General features: G+C 40.9%; 1 protein-coding gene across 13 annotated transcripts in view; it reads right to left on the bottom strand.

Moving 5' to 3' along the window:
- The window catches only part of Tacc2 (transforming acidic coiled-coil containing protein 2), a 204,824-nt gene extending 187,314 nt beyond the window's left edge, over nucleotides 1-17,510 (bottom strand). For all 13 annotated transcript variants that reach the window (XM_023561546.2, XM_023561550.2, XM_023561554.2 and 10 more), the window contains exon 1: nucleotides 17,339-17,510. The gene's annotated coding sequence lies outside the window, so the exon portion shown is untranslated. The remainder of the gene's footprint in view (nucleotides 1-17,338) is intronic.
- Nucleotides 17,511-20,462: the final 2,952 nt, after the last annotated feature.

Here is a 20,462-nt window from a genome sequence, read left to right as displayed (position 1 = left end):
GGAAATTAGAATTTCAACATACGAATTTTGGGAGGATATGAGCAAAAGTGGGAGTCACATGGAAAAGGAAATTTGGAGGCAGAAGAAACTATAGAAAAAGGAAAGGCTGAGGAATTTAAGGGGCCTTTGGGAGGCCAATGACAGTCACAGTGCTTAGGATGGGGCAGTTTAAGCCAGTCTGAACCAGAGCTTCAGAACACAGAGACAAGAAAGGTGTTGAGTATGTAGGGCCTGATGTCCCTTGGGTGGCCAGAATATAAAGCATCAGAGATTTAAATGAGGAGGACAAAGAGGACCTGGTATGAAATAGATGTTGCAGTGAAGTAAAGTTTGTGGAGAGGGGTGGGTCTGATTATGCGTTCAGAGCATGAAAGACCCAGTGCTGAGGGTCCAAATGGGAGGAAGAGAGCAAAGAAGACAACAAGTAAACCAGAGCCCCTGCCTCCCACTTAGGATCATCCTGCAGGCAGCTGCTCTTAACCAACGCTTGCACTTGTGGGAACCCATACCATGACACGGGAAGGGGCTGCTCAGGGGAGCCCTCCAGTCTAAAAAGCAATAATTCCAGGTTGGTGCCTTCAGGCTGCAAAGCTGACCTCCTCTTGCCTTCCCTCTCATGTACTGGCTTCCACTCAGAGGTTGCTTCTTGTTATCAGTACTTTTATTATTACTATTGTTGCTGGGTTGTTTTCCATGTGATGATTAGCATTTCTGAGGACCCACCATGCTTGTATACTTTACCCTTGTAGCAGACACATGACATCAGACCTATTGTCATCCTCTAGCAGGTAAGGAAACATCCTCTAAAGGTTCCATAAGGTCAGGATGTGGCCAAAGGACAGACAGAGGTGGGACTAGAATTCCAACCCTGACATTCTGATCTTTGCTTCTCCTTTTTCTTCCATTACTTGAAGCGGATGTCCTTAGGTAAATCTAGCTACACACACAAGCTTAGCTGTGCACAGCAGGGATCTACCTCTGGAATTCAACTTAAAACAATTTATTGACATTCTGAGGGAATATCTGTTTCTCAGGGAAAAACTCATGGGCCCATAGCATGGGCCCAATGAAAAGAAAGTAAGGGTTTCAGAAACTTTTAACCAAGCCATTTTTAGTAAAATTATTTGCTGGGCTAATGACATGTCATTCCTGTCTAGGCCCTCCAGTGTAACTGTCACAAGGTGTCAAATGTTTTATTAGCTGGAGTTAGTCCATGTCCTTGAGCAAATGAAACTGCACCTTAAAAGAGGTTCAGGGTTTGGCTTTAAATTCAAAAAAGGCAGTTGGTCACAAATAAGGCTGAATTCCTAAGCTTTATATTTGTGTGTTCTCTGAACACTGCCTAAATGGTCATGCAAAATGGGCCTCTTCCTTCATATCAGCCTAAAATTAATCTTTTTTTTTCTTTTTTGGTCTTTTTCATTTTTATCGGTACCGGGGATCGAACTCACGACCGCCTGCTTGCAAGGCAGGTGATTATGCTGCTGAGCTAAATCTCCAGCCCCCCTAAAATTAATCTTAACTTTGAGATAAAAATATAAATTTCATTTGTTGCAAAAAACAGTTGTTTGAAATTTTATTTTCTACTAATGTATTTGAGCCACATCATCAAAACTTTAAAATACCATGAATATAAACCAGGATACTCTGGTTCATTAATTCACTTACTATACTCTATTAATAGTGAGGGCTTTTGTTTCTTGTTTGTTTGTTTTTGTTTTGAGTCAGAGTTTCACTTTGCAGTTCAAGATGACCTAGAACTCACTATTAGCTCAGGTTGACCTCAAAGTCACAGCAATCCTTCTGCCTCGGTCTCCCGAGTGCTGGGATGACAGGTGTGCATCACCACGCCCAGCCAATAGTGTGATGTTTGTGTACCAAGCACAGCTAGGTGTTCAGGTCCTTTTTAATATTTATAGCAGGCCACTACGTTTTATTTCTTGTTTTATGAGTATAGCCAGAGCCCAGAGAAATCAAGAAGCCTAGCAAATGTCCAGCTGAGAACAAGGGGAAAGACAGAAATTTGCATGTAGTAAACAATGTGATGCTACTATTGGGAAGCTTTTTGAAGAATCTGAAAGACAATTTCCTGTCTTTATCTCTTATTCCTTTAGCTTTATAGCAAAGCGTGGGGTTTCTAGTTGTTAGTGAGTATGGCTGATTAAGAAGGTCCTAGTTTAAAGGATTCCTCTACTTGATCAGGAGGGGCTACAGAAGGTTCAGGTTTAGGCCAGGTGACTAAATGTCAGAGCTGGAGCAGTCTGCCAGGGAGGGCTGAGGGGAGTCAAAAGTACAACTGGGGACACAGGGCCTGGAGCAAGTCTGGGAGAAGAGAGGACCTAGAAACGCAAGGACCAACCCAGGAGCGTGACTGCAGGAGCTGCACACAGGCAAGAGGGTGGAGAAGTCTGCTCAGATCCCTGACGCTGACTCCAAGCCAGTGCAGGGCAGGGACCAGGGAGTCAGAGGCAGCGGATATGGTGCCATTTCACTGACACTAATTGGGTGAGGGAGGTTTTACAATTTTCTCACTGTCTTTACCTGGTATGTTGTGAGAGCAGACTCGTGATACTCCATGAGGAATTGTTAATGTATCAGACAATAGAGTATATTTTCTTTGAGGATTTTTATTCTCCATAGGAAAAAAATTCTTGCGATATGATAGAGATGCATCTGTTTTAGAAGTTTAATAAATTCTGCCTTTTCTCTTGCTAGACCTCTTTAAATTTTTATTGCTGGAAGAAAGTTGGAGGTCATCATCTCTAAAACCATCCTTCACAGATGAGAAGCTAAGGCCTAGAGGGTGGCAATGGTTTATTTAGTGTTTATCAGAAAGAAAGGGCTGGAGACAGAACCATCCCACCCAGCACTTGCAGGCCCTGGGGATTCTTTCCCTGGCAGAGCAGAAAGCTCAGATCAGAAGCCCATGATTTTTCCAGGCCTCTAGCAGTAGGCTACATCAGGATAGGGCATAGAGAGGGCTGCTCTGCCTTATTAAACACAGGTTACATTGCTCATTACAGCTGAGCTCAAGTTTACCTGACCCTGCTGCTCCTTGGGCCACTTGGCCAACCCAAGGACACAGGCCAGCTTTGATTGCCACAGATGGCCCAGCCCTCCTCCCAGGAAGGCAGTAAACCTTGCCCTTCTCCCTCCAGGGACTGAATTCAGTTGCTCTGATTTCCTACCTTGTACAGCTGAGCAAGGAGCTACTTATAGCTTTGTTACCATGTTCCTGTTTAATACAAACAAACAGCCGTAGCCCAGCAAAGAGATTTATGAAGAGATGTTGCTTGTTTCCTGCTCTGGCAAGAGACCTTCATTGGCACCAAGGACCTGCCTGCTCTGGGGTTTGATTAAATGACACTTTTACTTCCTATTTCTCCTTAGCCTCCTATTTTTTTGTCTTTTCACTGTCTCTAAGCCCATCTAAAAACTTAGATATGAAAAGTCCCATCTTACAAAACACTAGGGCTGCAAGGGACTTAGAGACCTCCTGCTGTCAGGACTCAGTTATCAGAGTCAAGACTGATGTAGCCACCCCTCTGTTACAGATGGCTGGGCCAGAACTAGCCTTGTACAGGCTTGCTCTCCACCGGCAGCCTCATCCCCACCAGCTCCTCCAGGCCCAGGAGCACACCAGCCAGCTCAGGTCAGAAGCCCATGTTGCGCCATGGTGTGACTCTCCAGACACATACATTTCTGGTAGCAGGATTCACATCGGTGCTAAGCACTTCTTGGCTCCAAACCCTCTGCATTCATTTTTTCTTGCTTCGTTTTGTCTTTTTTGCAATGGGTATTGAAACAAGGATAAGGGCTGAACTTTAGCCATACCTGGCTCAATAGGCTACAAGACAGAGATTACATGAGGAAGCAGAGGAGGCCAGAGAGTTTAATTCTTAGAAGGTCATAGAAGTCGGGGTTGACTTCAGAGATCCACCAGCTATGAATTTAGGGTCGTCTAAAGGGGCAGGGAGACCCCAGATTATATCTGAATAAACATATATTTATAAAGTATACCAAGTAGAGGCAGTACATATCATAGTACTCTTTTGGAAATGTATTATTCTTTTTAAAAATTAAACAGTAGCATACTAAGAATATTTCCCATGCATAGTGATCATATTTAATTTTTTGTGTTTTTTTTTTTTCCAGTACCAGGGATCAAACTCACGACTGCCTGCTTGCAAGGCAGGCGCTTATGCCTCTGAGCTAAATCCCCAGTCCCATAGATCATATTTAATAGGTACGGCGGATGCCATGCTGTTTTCCTGTTTTAACTATTCACAAACGCATTCCTCATCTTCTGTAGTTTGTCTCTGTCAGGGATGGTTGGGGAAGTTGCAGAGTGAGGTAAGTGGAGTCAGTCTAGACCTGCCCTTGGGTAGATCAAGCAGAGAAGAATTGAAACCAGAGAATTGTAACTAAGAGGTGAGTTAGGGGCAAGCTCTGGCTGGCAGAATCGGAAGTGGGCAGGGATTTAGGGAGCCAGGCAGAGGGCTGGTGAGCAGCAGGAACACAGGGTGCTTAAACCAGGAAAAGGAACTGCAGTTAAACTAAGGGCAGATACGGTAGCTCGGCAGACAGGGCAGCTCACTTTGTGCTGCCTTTAAGGGTGCAAACCTGGACAATCATGTCCTAAGCTATTTAAGACAGACCTCAACGGCTCAGATCATTAGCTTGAACCTGGTTCTTTGGGGAAGGACATCAGGTATGGTGGCAGTGTTGCTTGCCAAGTCATGAATGTCTAAAGCAGAACTTGGGGTAATCGTGGAAGCTCTAGATCAGCCTGAATAGTTTCAGTAATAGTAAACTCACTCCCTTGTGGTTAAGTAGTCATCCTCTCAAGTCAGTTTCCCTGGATCACTGGAAACTTATTTCTATTGCCTTATAACTTACACCCTAAACGTAATCCTACTAGATATTCCCCCAGGGTTTTGTGTACTGATGACACCACCAGGAACCGGCTGGCAGTGGTCAGTGGTGAAGCTCAAAGCCAACAAGGGATAATCTAGTTGAAGTTATGACCCATCCCCTTCCTCTAAGCCACATACCTCACATAAATTTGGCTTGTTCTGGGACTACACTGAGTCAGCATGTTCCCTCCTCATCAGGGCTAATTAGTTGTGGCTGACAGTTAGCCAGCCCACAGCTGACCACAGATACATGAGGGATCCCTGCTGAGGCCAAGTGACCCACACTGAGTAGCAGTTCAGCTCTGCTTCAAAGTGCCAACCCACACAAGTCAAAGCTTAATAAGTGGTTCTTGTTTAAGCCAACTTTTGTGGTAGTTTGGTATGAAGCGAAATCTAAGTGATCAGCTTTACCAAGGGGACTCATCAACTTCCCTCCACAGCACTCTGCATCCAATCCTGGCAGAGCATCAGATCTCTGCATTGGATCACAAAGGATGCTGAGTAAGGAAGGAAAAGAAGGGTGTGTCAAATCCCTCTCCCTGGTTCAAATGGCAAATGACAAGCAGGGCCCTTGACTGGTGGCCTCCAGAGTCACGTTGGTCTAATGTCGGAGCAAGGCTTTTGAGGATAAGGTTCCAGTCTGGAATAGCAGAATATGTTACAAACCATGCAAGGACCCATATCCCAAAATAGAAACATCAAACTGCATCTTGCTTTGCTGCAAAAGCCCTCTTCTTTCATGCTAAAGCAGATACTCGATGATACATTGAAATATATGGTTCCACTTAGTCACAATTTCCATATCATCTTTCTCTGGAGATGAGTTTAGCAGAAACCATATTTCTTATGAAAACAATCTGTTGTAACCCACAAAAATGCAGATGTATGTTTGCATCCCAAAGCTGAACTGTGCTATCATTTTTGAAAATCAAATACAGTATCAACATAGTGGATCTGTGGGCTCAGAGGAGGTAGAGCTACAGTACAATGAAGGACGGGGCTATTTCATTTTGAAGATTACCACAGCGATCTCAGGGGAAAGAACAGCATCGGTGCCAGCTACATCCGAGGCAGAGATGTCAGCACCAACAAGATGTGTGTTAAAATCAAGCTGAGAAAAGAGAGCTATTTGCCTTCATATCTGCAAGTGCAGAGATTAGAACTTACTGAGTTTCTCCTAACACTGTGCAGTCTTATGATCTAAATAGAAAACAGTTGTTTAAAACCTGTGTTTCTTAGAAAAGTTTATCGTAAACTTATCCTTAAAAGTGTTAAGGATATTAGCACTAATTATATAGTTTAAGAGCCCTAAATAAACAGGATTTGTGTCAAGTACCATATAGCTAGTCTATGTTTCTTCCTAAAAAGAATAAGAGCAACACCTTAATCGTGTTTGCCTGTTTTAAAATTAGCTATTAGGGTAGCTAAATAACAGAGGCATCCTAGCCACTGATCTCTAGTATTCCCTTCCCAATGTGACATAAAACAGGAGAGAGAGAAAGTAAATGTACACAAAAAGCAGAGGCAGGAATGAAAACAGAGAAGTTTAAGCACTTTTCAAACAATCATGAATAAAAAGAATGAAGTCAGAAAATTATCAGCATGGTTTTTTAAGTTCCCATTCCTTAAATGTTTATAGGGAACAAAAGTCAACCGAGCTCCCTGGAAAAACCGTGGATAAGGTACAGAAAGCTTGTGAATGGAGTTCAGGCTGAACTAGAGTTAGTGCCAGAAGGATTCAGTTTACCCTCACCCTGAATATCTTCAAAAAAAAAGAAAGAAAGAAACCTGAGCTAGTGAAAGCAGGGATGAGGAGGAAAAAATTGCAAAGCTTGGGAAATTTAAAGAGGACAGACACAATTTAAAGGGATAATCTTGAAAAGGCACAAATAGAAAAAAGGTGAAATTTACAGGAGAAGCACCATGCGCGAATAGGGTACTGGATGGGGAATGGAGGAAAAAGAGAAAGTTTAAAGTCCTAAAATAACTTAGAAAAATCACAAAACCAGAAAACTTAGTAACCTTCCTGACACCACATCACCACAAACATGTGTACCTGAATCTACCTACTGAAACTCCCTTAGGAATGTGAATCCAAGACAATCAATTTTAACACAAATCTCAGTAACACTATTAGATTTTAAAGATAAGAGACCTCCTACTAATTAGATCAAATAACTTTGATAGAAATAGAGCCAAGGGATGGGGATTTAGCTCAACAGCCTAGTATTAGGTTGCCAGTTCAATCTGTGGTACAAAAAAAAAAAAGTAAGAAAGAAACAAAGAAACAAGGAAGAAAAAAAGGAATAGAGACAAAAAAGTTAGGCTGGCATCATACTTTCAAAAATGCATCAGGCTGGGGTGATGGTGTGTGCCTGTAAATCCAGCACTCAGGAGGCTGAGATAAAAGGATTACTGTCAGTTCGAGTCTAGCCTGGGCTGCATAAGTAAGTTTAAGGCCAACCTGTACTACAAAAAAAGAAAGAAAGAAAGAAAGAGAGGGAAAGAGAGACAGAGAGACAGAGAAAAAGAGAGAAAGAAAAGAAAAGAAAAAAAAGGCATCAAAGAAGATTGCAGTGGACAGCTTGTGGAAGAATTCAGAAGCTGGATATGTAGTTCGGTGATAGAGTGCATGCTTGGCATGTCTGAGGCATGGTTCCATTCCACAACCCCACTCCCAACAAAAACAAGCAAATGAAAAACAAAAACAAAACAAAAAACTTTAGCTAAGCAGATGCCCATAATCTCTGCTACTTGGAAGGCTGAGGCAGGAGGATCATTATATCCAGTTAAGATATTCTTCATTTATCAAGACCAGAGAAAACCAGTTTTCAACTTAAAATACCTAACTAAATTCTTCACCTGTATTGAGGAATCTACTCAACAATGTATCCATCCAACGGGGTGGTGATTAGGAAAACTTTAAGGGAAGAACCTCTGCTGATGAGGCTTCCGAAACATGTAATGGCACATCCAAGACTAAACCAAAGGTCAGGCAAGGGTGAAAGGTCAATGTACAACTTTATTTGGGTTAACAAAATTGAAATAATTTATCTAAAATGTGGAAGAGGAAAAGGAGCTGGAACCACTTCACTGTGTAAGGCAATAGGTGCCTGTTAAAGAATGTTAGAGGAAAAACACCCTGATAAACTGATAAAAGATTAAATAACAAAATGGGAGAATGAGCACATAAAAAACGGTTTTGAAATATACAAACCTTGTTAAAAGAGAAAGAAGCATGACAGATACAACAAGACATGAATTATAAATGGCATGGCAGAGACTGACCATGTTAGTCCTCACAGTAAATGTGAATAGATTTAAGTCATCTATTTAAAGGAAAATATTCAAGGTGGTTCTTTATACAAAATCTAACCATATGCTAGGGGCTGGGGATTTAGCTCAGTGGCATAAGCACCTGCCTGGCAAGTGCAAGGTCGTGAGTTCAATCCCTAGCACCAAAAAACACAAAAACAAACAAACAAACAAAAAAAAACAAAAAAGAAGATACACCTGAACTAAACTGGTTCAAAGGATAAAGGAGATGGATAAAGACATGCCAGTGAAACAGAAACTAAAAAATGGTGGGCATCATAGTCCTGAAATCAGACTAATTAGAACTCAAGTCACAAACATCACATGTGACAAACAAGGAAACTTTTTATGGTAAAAGCCAAAATTGTCAATGAGCATATAATATTTAGGAATATGTATCTACCAAAGTAGCCACCACCTGTATGAGGCAAAAACTAAAGAAAATGCAAGCACAAAGATAGAAATACACTAACAATAGGAGGTTTTACTAGTACAAGACACATCAAATGGAGAAAACTAAGAAAAAAGATAGAAGATCTAAACAACATAATCAATCTCACGAATAGTCATTAAACTCTATACCCTAATAATAAAGCATATATCTTCCTTCCAAATGCCCATGGACCAGACAGAAAAATTGATCATGTAGAAGGTCAGAGAGAAAGCATCAATAATTTACATAAGATAAAAATATTACAGACAACCTGCTCTGATCAAAATTCAATAAAACTAGAAATTACTAACTACAACAACAACAATAAGCCAGAGTAGTTCTTCCACTTGAAACTAGTAACACTTTGTCTAAATAACTCTGGCAAAAAGGGAAATATGGGTTGAAATTTGGAATTATAAAAATTAATAATGGCAACGAACATACTATACATCACAGTTCATGAGATGAAAAGCAATTATCAGAGGAAAATTAATTACAGTAAAAATATCAGGAAAAATGAAAAATTCTCAACTTGGAAAACTAGAGAGGGAAACCCAAAGTAAGCAAAAAAAAATGTACAGAGAAGAAAGAGAAAACTTAGAATTAGAAATTAAATAAAACATAGAAAACAAGTGAACTAATGAACAAATCAAAATTCTAATTTTGAGTGTGGTAGGCTGAGGCCACCCCAGGAGGAGAACCACCAGTGTCTCCTGAGATCACACCATGTTGGAACTTAGGGCTCTGGGAAACCAAGCAACCAGCTCGCCTCCCTGCTAAGCGGTAGTGAACCTACCTGCGCACAGGCTGAGGACCAAACATTCCCCTCACTCCCCACCCGCATTAACACATGGGAGCCAGAGCATCTCTCAGGGGATTGACCATATGCAATATAGCAAATAAGGGGGGTTCTCTTCTACCATCTCTTTGGAGGCAAATGTTTTTATCACTGTTTTGCTTTATTCTGATTAATGGTATTGCTCTATTCAATATTCTGTTTTCATAAGTTTTATAATGTTCTGTGTTTTGTTTTATTTTGCTATAACTGATCGAAAGAACAACTATTGTGAGAATAACAAGACATACTGTAAGGGGCTGGAGATTTAGCTCAGCGGCATAAGCACCTGCCTTGCAAGTGTGTGGTTGTGAGTTCGATCCCCAGTGCTGATTAAAAAAAAAAAAGAAAGAAAGAAAAAGAAAAAGACAAAAAACAAGACATACTGTTTTACCTATTACTGTCATCTCAGTAATCTGCTGTGAAGTTCTGTACCAATTTCACTACACTGTCTAAATTGGCTTTGTTCCATCTTGGTCTGTTGTATTTTACTACCTTCAAAATAATAAAAAATTAAATTAAAAAGTTCTAATTTTTTACCAAAATTAAACTAGAGAAATCACTAATTCAATCAAGAAGAAACAGAAAGAAAGCATAAGCACACAAAATGATAAAAAGGAAATAGCCATTGTTTCAGAAGAAATTTTAAAAGAGATTATGTTGGGCAACCCATTCAGGACCCTTCTCCCTTTCTCTGTCTCTGTCTCTGTCTCTGTCTCTCTCTCTCTCTCTCTCTCTCTCTCTCTCTCTCTCTCTCTCTCTTTCTCTCTCTCTCTCTCTCTCTCTCCCTCTCTCTCTCCCTCCCTCCCTCTCTCTCTCTCTCTCTCTCTCTCTCTCTCTCTCTCTCTCTCTCAGACAGAAGCTTTCTTTCTCTCAATAAAAATATTCTGCTCTTAACCTCGGTTATTCCTAAAATTCATTCTTTGATTTTAGAGAACAGGAACTTGTACTGGACATAATAGGTCGGGAGTCTCATTCCCCCTATACAAGTAGGTTGGGCTTTCATTCCCCTATATCACTTGGGGGTCTTCTACTGAGATCATTGGACGGAGACATGGGCAACTCAATGCCAAAGCCCCTTACGCCTTTGGAATGCATTCTTAAGCACTGGAAGATGTCTAACCATTTCATGTTAAAAAGCAAAAAAGCTGTTTGATATTTCTCTCACGTGTGCATGGCCTACCTACCCCCTACAACCAAAATGGAATACAGAAGAAAGTATTTATTATGATGGTTTTTTACAACTAAAATCATACTATAAGACAGAGGAAGACTTGCTTTATGTTCAAATTTTCTTTTTATTAAAAAATAATTCTTATTTATGCTCAAGGTATAATTATAATTCTTACAACACTCCCAATTCATAGGTCGCTTTCTCTCAGTGACTTGAAACAAATTAAGTGGGCCGGGGTTTAGTTCAGTGGCACAAGCACCTGCCCAGCAAACACAAGGTCATGAGTTTGATCCCTGGTACCGGAAAAAAAAAAAACTTAAGCTAGAACTAAAAGATAGGAAAAGTTTCAGATGACCCTATTAAGTGTATCAATGTCTTTAGAGGACTTACTGAGACTTATAAGCTAGGCTGAAAAGATACATGTTAATCTTAAATCAAACATTGACTTCTAGTAAGAGACAAGCAACATTACAAGCTGCTATTGCATTTGGAGATGAATATTATATTGTTAATTTTAAAAAGCCAGAAGAAGACAGCCAGAGGAACCACCAATTCCCACCTGTGCACAAGCAGCTCCCACCCAAGACCTCAACAGGCCTGACAACAAGACAGGAGATTGGAGCAAGAGACATTTTCAAGTGCATATTCTTGAAAGTCTAGGAAAGCCAAAAACTAAGCCTTCTAGTTATTTTAAATTGTCAGCTATTTTTCAGGAGAGAGATAAAAATGCCTTTGACTTCTTAGATGGTTTACTAGTTACACTAGTAAAGTGTATCTCCCTAGATTCTGATGAAATAGACACGTTCATTTTCCAGTCACCCCCAGATATTAGAAAAAGTTACAAAAGATAGACTTTGCTCCCGATAGTCCACTTAAAACTTCAGTAAAAATTATCTCCTTAGTATTCTATAATCAGGACTGGGAGAAAGCCGAAGAGAGAAAACAAAGAGACCAAAAAGTGGTTGCCTTAAAAGAAACAGACCTCAGGGCTCCAAAAACTCAAGGACTAGACACAGCTGCTCCTACTGTGAAAATCCAGGCCACCTTAAGACAGACTGCTTTAAGAAGCCCCCAAACCATGTTCTGTCTGTAAAGGCTGTGACTGGAGAAGAAACTTCACTCTGAGGCTAAGAAAAATACTAGCAAATTAAGCCCAGCATCACATTCAGAAATTAATATTCTCTAGTGTTAAGACTAGATGTTCGTGGTTCCCACCACCAAATTCATATGTTGACCTAGTCTCCAATGTAAGGGTTTGGGGAAGTGAAGCCTTTGGAAAAGGATGAGGTTATAAGGGTTGCACCTTCATTAATGGGGTTTGTGGCCTTATTAGAAGAGACTTTGGGGAGATGGTTCCTTTCTCTGCCATGAAAGGATACAGTAAGAAGGCATCATCCTCAAACCAGGAAAAGGCCAGCACCTTGAACTTAGTCTTACTGATCTTCAGAACTGTGAGAAATAAATTTCTGTAATAAATTACAGAACACTGGTCTATGGTATTCTGCCATAGCAGCCTGAGCTGACCAAGATGATAACCTAAAATCAAGGATGAAAGAAGTCAAGAAAAGCAAATGTGCAAATGACCCAGAAAGTAAAATTAGTAGACTCATAAAAAAATACTAACTTAAGAAAAAGATAGAAAAATGATAAAAGATATGAGAAAATTTTGGAAGATGTATATGTTTGCATCTATAGCTATATCTGCAAAGGATATATGAAAAATACAGAACATCTGTGGGAAAAAGTAGAAAAGTGCCTTAAGGGATGTATTAACAAAAAGCAACTTGTGGATCTTGGTTTAAATAAACGAACTTTTTAAAAAGTAAGGTAATAAAAAAAAGTGAGATAATCAGGAATATTTGAACACCAACAGGATTTTGAATATTAAAGATTTTTTAAAATTATGTATGATGAGGATACTGTGGTTTTACATATACAAAGAGCCCCCACCTTTTACGAACACATATTTAATATTACTGATGGAATGACAGAATTACTTGCTTTGAAACAATCTAGCAGCGAGATGAGGGAGACAGATGTCAGTGGATAGTGGAATAACAATGAAATAAGACTGGACATGTGTAGATAATTGTTGAAACAAATAACCAGCACATGAGGATGTTTGTAATACTCTGCTTGCTTCTGTATATGCTTAAAAGTCCATAATGAAATTTTAATGAAGGAAAGTAGGAAGTATGAAAAGAAATCCTTCCTCCTTCTTTTGTGACTAGAGTCCACTTCAGTTCCTAATCCAATATTGGTCATGCCAATCTCTGCCTGTCAATGATAGGCTTTGGAGTTAGGTCATTCTTTCCAAAGCAAACATTAAAACAATCTGCCAGTAATTTAGGCTACTAAACAAGCTAGTTTTGATTTGCATTTGGCAAGCTAAATTTGCCTTTTGCACTTGAAACGTGAGACCAGGTGCCTCCAAAGGACCTCTAAATCCAGGTGTTGGTCCCTAACTCTTGGTTCAGTGCTTTTCCATCCATGCTGGTTTAATCTCTCGTACCATGTGTCTGATCATTAATTCTTGCTCCTGGAGTCTGGACCTGAACGTTTTTAAATACATCTCCAAAAAGATTAGTTGCTGAATTCCATATGACTAGGATCTGCCCATCTAACAGAAACTCTGATAATAACATGCCAGACTGACATCTCTTGACCAAGATATCAACCTGAGAGCTGGGCATGGTGGCTCAATCCTGTAATTCCAGCACTCGAGAGGCAGAGGTGGGCGGATCGTTGCAAGACTGAGACCAGCCTGGGCTATAAACCAGCCCAACACCACCAGGTTGAAGTGCATAGCGTGACCCTGCCTCAAAAAAGATAACAGCCTGAAACTTCTTGTTAATGCTAAGCAAGGAAGAGATATTTGCTAAAGTGTTTTCAATTCTGGGACAATAAAGCAAGCTGGTTTTGGGAAGAGGGAGAACTACTGACAAATGCCAAACAGTGAACCTTCCATCAGGCAGGCAAACAGTATCACCAAATGCTTTTCAAAGAAACAGAGCACACGAGACCATGACCTTGTGACAAACCGAATGCAACTGCTTGTTGTCTCATCTGTTTGCTATGAAATATGAGACACAAAATCACTTGTCAGATCCTATCTTGAACTTCATTATCAATTTCAGCAGAAGTATATTTCCAGGAATGATTTTCTAAATGACCAAAAGTGAATATAAAGTCATACTTTTAAGGTCACAAAGTTACACAAAATTATGTTCCCTCAACATGAAAATCTTGGTCCCAGTTAGAAATGATCACTCCAGCTTCACACACCCATACCTTTCACAATCCTTTCACATGTAAATGAGAATACACAGAAATACATCATTTCATAGCCTACGTTTTGCAACTCAGGATGTAAGCAGCAGCAAAGGCACCTAGTCCTGGAACTCTTGGATATTTCTTTGGGCTCCTGAATATTGAGCCACATATAATATGGGTCACTCCTCAGCTTTGCACAGATGTAGGCAGCTTGACGACAGAAAGCTCGCCTTCTCTGCTTGGACAACATCAGCTCGTGTTGCTGGGTTTAATCTCTTTACAGTTCTTTGGCACCAATTCTGGCACAGAGATCTGTGAGGCAGTTCCCTGACTTGAGTGCAGAGAAAATTTCCCCTTTTTAGGTCACAAACTCAGCCTTCACTCATCACATCACAGTCACTCTTTCCACGTGTCAATTTGAAACACCGTTATTAGTAACATTTATGAAACACTGGCAAGTGACAACTATCTTGCCTTTCTTCTGCTATATTTGGGCATTTCAGGAGACTAAAACACAAGAATCAATTTGTCTCTGCAGGCTAGGATTGTAAAAACACAGAGCGAGCTGGGAATGTAGCTCAGTGATAAAGTACTTTGCCTGGCACACACAAGCCCTGGGTTGATTCCAGCATTGCAAACAAACCAAACAACAATGACAAGAACTGATACCCATCTCTCTGAAACACAGATGAAATAAAAACTCAAGGATAGGTTCACAGTGAGTTGTCCAGGGACTCACAGAGAATGCAAACAAACCCACAAAGAGTGGTCCTCCCATGCTGGCTTCTCAAGCAGTGTCTAGTTGCTCACCACTTGAAGATGCAGTCTCCATGCCCTACATTTGGAGTTACGTGGGGCTGCCGGGGCTGAGCTGGAAAAGTCTCACCTGAGTTTATGGCTTCTTTAGAGAGGGGTTAGCATCAGAGAGTTCGGTGTCTGGCTGGCCATGGTTTTGATTGTTTCCCCTGGTTCTCTTTTAGCCACTAGGTGGTGTGTGTCTCCTACCCAGCATGCCCCTGGCCAGGGAATACAACCCTTGCATTCAGTTAGGAGCGCTGCTGCTGCCCAGCTTTCAGTTCTGTTACAATGAAACCACGTATTTTGCAGCAAAATCCAACTGTTTGTTTTTGTGCTGTACTCTGGAAAACCCTTCATTCCTCACCCCTGCCATCCCTGTACTCTCTTTCCCATCCTTCTACTGACTGAGTGGCCCTGGGTCATCACACAAACCCACCTCTGGACACTGCTGATTGGACTATAGCCAGATTCTGCCTTAAGGTGGTCCAGATTTTCTCTCCTGTTATTTGATAAGGACCCTGAAATTCACAAAAGAAGGTCCCTAGTCACTAGGCAGCGAGGAATGAGGCAGGCTGAATGACAGAGAACCCTGTGCCTGAACAAACCAAACTCAGAGAGGGGCAGGATGAGGAGCCCAGCAGAGGAGACTGGTCCATACTCAGATCAGAACGAAGCGGTGGTTGCTGGGAAGCCAGGTAAAAGAGTTGTTAATAAACACCCTTCTTTTCTGAGTAGGCTTTGCTTCTTGTAGTCAAACATTGCTGAGTAAAACCGCAGTTGCCTCTGAACACTTGTCCCCCAAACTCTAGCTTTGTTTGAGTCCTCATCCTGTCTCAGCCTCTCTGCAGCATCTGCCCATGTCACCCCACCTTCACCCTCCACTCTTATCCATTCAGTACTTTCCAGAAAAGGTGCTGCCGAGCTCTGCTTGCTCCCATGCTCCAGTTGCTCCTCCTGACCTATCAAGAAGCAGTCTCATGAAACTCGGGGTTTGGTCTTCTCCTTCAAGAGACCTCAGCTTCTACAGACTTGCCCCTCCTACTCCACGTGCATTTTGTCTCTACTGGATGCCTCTACTTTGATGCCTCACTGCCAGCTCAACCTTTGAAATGTAAACTCGCCATGGTTCCGCCCTGTCCATTCCTTCTTGCCTTTCCCATTTCCACTTAGAGGACCTCACTGTTTCTAGCACGTGGCCTGAGCCCGTCAGGATGCCTCTGCACCTCCTGGTGATTCCTGCTTAGTATTTGTCTCCTCACTTCACCAAAATCTCCATGAGGGAAGGCATTGTATCAGTGTAGAATATGATTATGTCTTTGTCATGGGGTCATTTGGTAAGTATTTGTTGAATGAAATTTTAAAAATGAATGGTTATTTTGTATTCTTCTCTCTACTTCATTCCTTTGTGTACAATCCCGCACTGTGCCCCCTGGATTCTCCTTTCCCTAAGTCTCCTTACTTATTATTCCCTTTGCCCGAGCCAAATATCCACCTGTCTCTCAGAGCTATTGAAAAAGTGAGCATATAGCATAGAGCCCAATAGATGGAATTCTGGGGAAACGGTGGCAGCAGAGTGTTTGAAACTTCCCAAGCTCCCTCAGATAAACAAACAGGACAACTGATGGAATCTCAAAATTGCGGCCAATATTCGCAACGAAACTAGGTAAGATGTTATCTTGTGAATGTGTGGGCATATGAGACTGACCAGGGAAGCAACAAGCACCATAGTTAATCCTAAGAACAAGAGAACCCTCAAATAGCCAACAGGTATTCCCTGAAAAGGCAGTGGATCGATTAATGGGTGAAGCAGCAGCTCAAACGCTTTGGTGCCTTTTGTCTACACCTGTGCTGATATTACACGACAGAGTGTAAGTGTGCAAGTGTGATAAAGAATTTCAGCTCATGCACTTCTGTTTCACGGTACATAATAGAAAGCATTGTGCACACATATGTGCTCAAATACATATACATTCTGTTGTGTTCAATCGAACTGTAGCACTCTCTGAAGAGGTTTAGCATTCTGCCTAACTTCAGCTTTGACCCGATGAGTCAGTTATAACTGACGAAAAGTCAAACCCAGAAACACAGACTTGTTGAGATCACATGGCAACTGCAGTTGGCAGTCACAGCCTCAGAAATAGGTCTGAAAAGGTACTTAGAGAAAGAGGCCAGAGAAATACATAGGCAAACATGTCAAGGGCAGCACAACTATAACTTTTAAAATAACTTTCTCACGAAGTATTGATGTAGTAGGACACTTGAATGTATAATTTGCCTCAGGCAGCGTCATCACAGAGACCGGGAGAAATCCCAGTTGTTATCTGGTCCAACCCCTCAGTTTACAAATGAAATGACTAAGATCTAGATTAATAGGGCCATATCCTACTAAAAGTAACCAGCAAGGTACTAGAAAGAAAGCATGTAGTTCATTTGGCTTAGGAGAGAATGAGGGGCAGGGAGAAAGGAGCACAGATGTGCTTTTAATTTCTCTTTATAAGGAAAAAAATAAAGAAATGCATGTATCCCTTCATTCTCAGTAGCTAGTCTATAGTCAAACTGTGTAAAGCAAGAAGCCGGATCTGAGACTGACTTACCCAGTGTCCTCTTAGCATGAAGAGCAGCAAGAGGGAAGAGTCCTCTCTTCTGAGATTACAACTTTTCAGCACTGCCCTCCGCCTGCAGTCCGCCTTCCTCAGGATCACATGGAATTGTTCTATAAATGTGCATTGGCTTAGGGTTGGGAACGCTGGCCTGCGAGGCGAGGCGGTGGTGTGTACGCAATCTGACCCGGGCCAGAAGGCGGCTTTCCAGAGGGCTTTGGAGCCCTGGGGGAGGAAAACAAGGGGAGGGAAATTTGCAGGTACTGCCTGCCTCCAGCTCTTGTTTATCTCCTCTGTGTTTACCTGGAAAAACAAGCTTTTATCAGCTACCTAGGGTTGCAGTTTAATGAAGTTGGAGCAGTTCTATATTTTGGCTGGGACCTGGCACTTTGCAAAGCAAAGCAACCTTAAAGAAACATAATAAAATTAGAAGTGCTTCTAGTAAATGGGGCAGGTGGTTGCCAGCTTCCACTGACTGATAATATCATGTTGCCCTTTCAAAGATGTCAGTATACTCTCCTGAGAAAGGGATAAATGGTTATTCTTGGACAAATTCTAAAGAACAAGCTACCTAAAATTTCATTGATCTTTAATGAATTGAAGGTGCTACCATATAACAGCAAATCAAGCAACTATTAGAAAGAATGTGGAGGTCTCTATATGCAAACAAGAAACTCTTCAAGAACATTGTTAAGTGAAAAAGGGCCAAAATAATATGTACAGTATGTTATCTTTAGAATAGGAGAAAAGGAGGATGTAAACTGCTGTGTGTATACCACCACATCAGAGGTAGCATGAGTATCTGTGATCTAAATGTAATTATACAATATACTGTAATATGATATATAAATGACTGGAAATTCACATAAGAAACAACAGTGGTTAGATTGATGGTAGAGAAAAAGAAAACCGTTTCCTCACTTTCCTCCTATCCTAATCTAGAAATTTTACCACTTGTACATACAGTAACTTTTACATAAAATTTAAAAGATAATCTCCTTTCATTGGAAATGTTTAATTTTCTAGATTATTCTATTATTCAGTGTACTGAATCCAATTAACCAAATCTCAGGGATTTTTTCATGTATTTAAAAGTATTGGCTGGGCATGGTTGTACATGCTTGTAATTTAGCTACTTAGGAGGCCAAGGCAGGAGGATCACAAGTTGAGGCCAGCCTGGGCAACTTAGTGAAATCCTATCTCGAAACCAAAAATTAAAAGCTCTGGGTACACAGCTCAGTGGAGGGCACCCCTAGGTTCAATTTCTGGTACTAAACAAAAGAAGGAAAGAGAAAAAGTAAACGAAAGAAAGAGAGAGAGAGAGAGAGAAAGGGATTTTACTGGATTGTTTTTGTTAACAAGAGTTTTGCATTAACCAAAATGCTGCAAACCAAAGGACCTACCTGAGCATGTTGAACAAGTAGCCTACATTGTAATCTGGAGCCATCTACTTTCCAGCAGTGATTAGCTCACTTGTCTATCTGGCTTTCTGTCCATCTGTTCTGTTCCCATTTTATTTATCTAGGATCTTTTGCTTAGTCTCGTCCCAAACACTAATACAAAATACTTAGAGAAAATTGCTGTAAGCATTTTAGATACACTAAAATCAGGGCCAGAGGTCCAATGCCTATAAATAACACTGTGGTTCCTCCTCATCCCTGTTTACCCACTGACTTCACGTCTACATAGGGCAGTGGCAAAGTAGAGCTTTTATTATTCGTTTGCCCGAAATGATCCTTGACTTAAACATCGAATTATTTTTAAAAAATCATCTCTTAATTTGAGAAAGTTTGAATTATTTTCAAGTTCACTCACAAAGTGAGGTTTCATTAATTTTTTTTTGTACTTGCCCAATTCAAGCTCACATAAACATAGCCTTGCTGAAGGCACTAGCATATGTCAGAGGACACAAAGAAAACACAGTATTTCTCAGGCAGTGTGTGGAGCTACTGATTATTTAAAAGTTTTAAGAGGAAAAAAATTCAAAGGACTGTTTAGTATGACAGTAAACAGGCAGATTTATAAACATAAAAAGATAATGTTTAAGGTTCTTTATCTCCATATATAGTTACAAAGCAACTGAAACAGACAGAACAAAATTTCACTCCTCTCCCTCAAGAGGCTTTGTTAAAGTGATGACACAAAAACTTAAAAAAAAAAATGTTTGTGAAGACAGTGACATGGCAAACTGGAGAGGGGACGTCAGGTGACAGGAGGTTTCCCAGTGTGGACAGTGGACCGAATATGGCTGTCTAGTAATAGAGGAAGCAGGGCACAGATCATGTTTGAGGTGACAGGGAGGTGGAAGAGACTGCATTCAGACAATAGCCAGGCATAGTGGCACGTACCTGTCATCCCAGGATTCTGGGAGGCAGAGGCAGGGGCATGGCAAATTCCAGACCAACCTGAGCAATTTAGTGACTTACTGAGATCCTGTTTCAAGATGAAAAATTATTTAAAAAAAAAAAAAGCTGAGTTCAATGCCAGTACTGGAGAGAAGAACAGGGGTGATAATGTGAGTGCAACTGTAAACATAGACACAGCGGGGCTGGGGATTTAGCTCAGCAGCATACGTGCCTGCCTTGCAAGTGTGCAGTCGTGAGTTCGATCCCCAGTACAAAAAAAAAAAAAAAAAATATATATATATATATATATATATATACACACATAGCTTCTCTTCACCGCCCGCTTGCCACTCACCTCCTGCTCTGTGGTCTGACCTCTCTGATTAACTGTTCTCAGAAGAAAACCACAACAAATTTGGTTCAAAGACCTTAATTGGCTTTATTTGTTTCTAGAATAGGGAATCACTTCATTCTGTAAAAAAGAATGATTGTTCTGAGGCGCTGAGGAGAGGACACTGATCTTATGGACAGAGAAGGGCCAAGGAAAGCTGAAACCAAGCACCAAAAGCATATGGTTCATTTTAGAGTTACTTTCCTTTTACAGCACCAACCAATAACTGACTGATATCTGGTTACTTTGGCAAGGATTAAAACAGGTGAGGAGGGGGAGGACGACTGAAATCCGCCTATTGGGGAATATTGTCTCATTGTCTCCTATTTCTTAGAAGTTGAGTTAAACAACTTAATTTCCCGCTGATGGAGCAGGACTTTAG

This window comes from Cavia porcellus, unplaced genomic scaffold, assembly GCF_034190915.1.
Source record: "Cavia porcellus strain 051 isolate PalLab524CR breed Dunkin Hartley unplaced genomic scaffold, mCavPor4.1 scaffold_2, whole genome shotgun sequence".
NCBI classification, from domain to species: Eukaryota; Metazoa; Chordata; class Mammalia; order Rodentia; family Caviidae; genus Cavia; species Cavia porcellus.
This window is presented reverse-complemented; position numbering and strand designations above follow the sequence as displayed.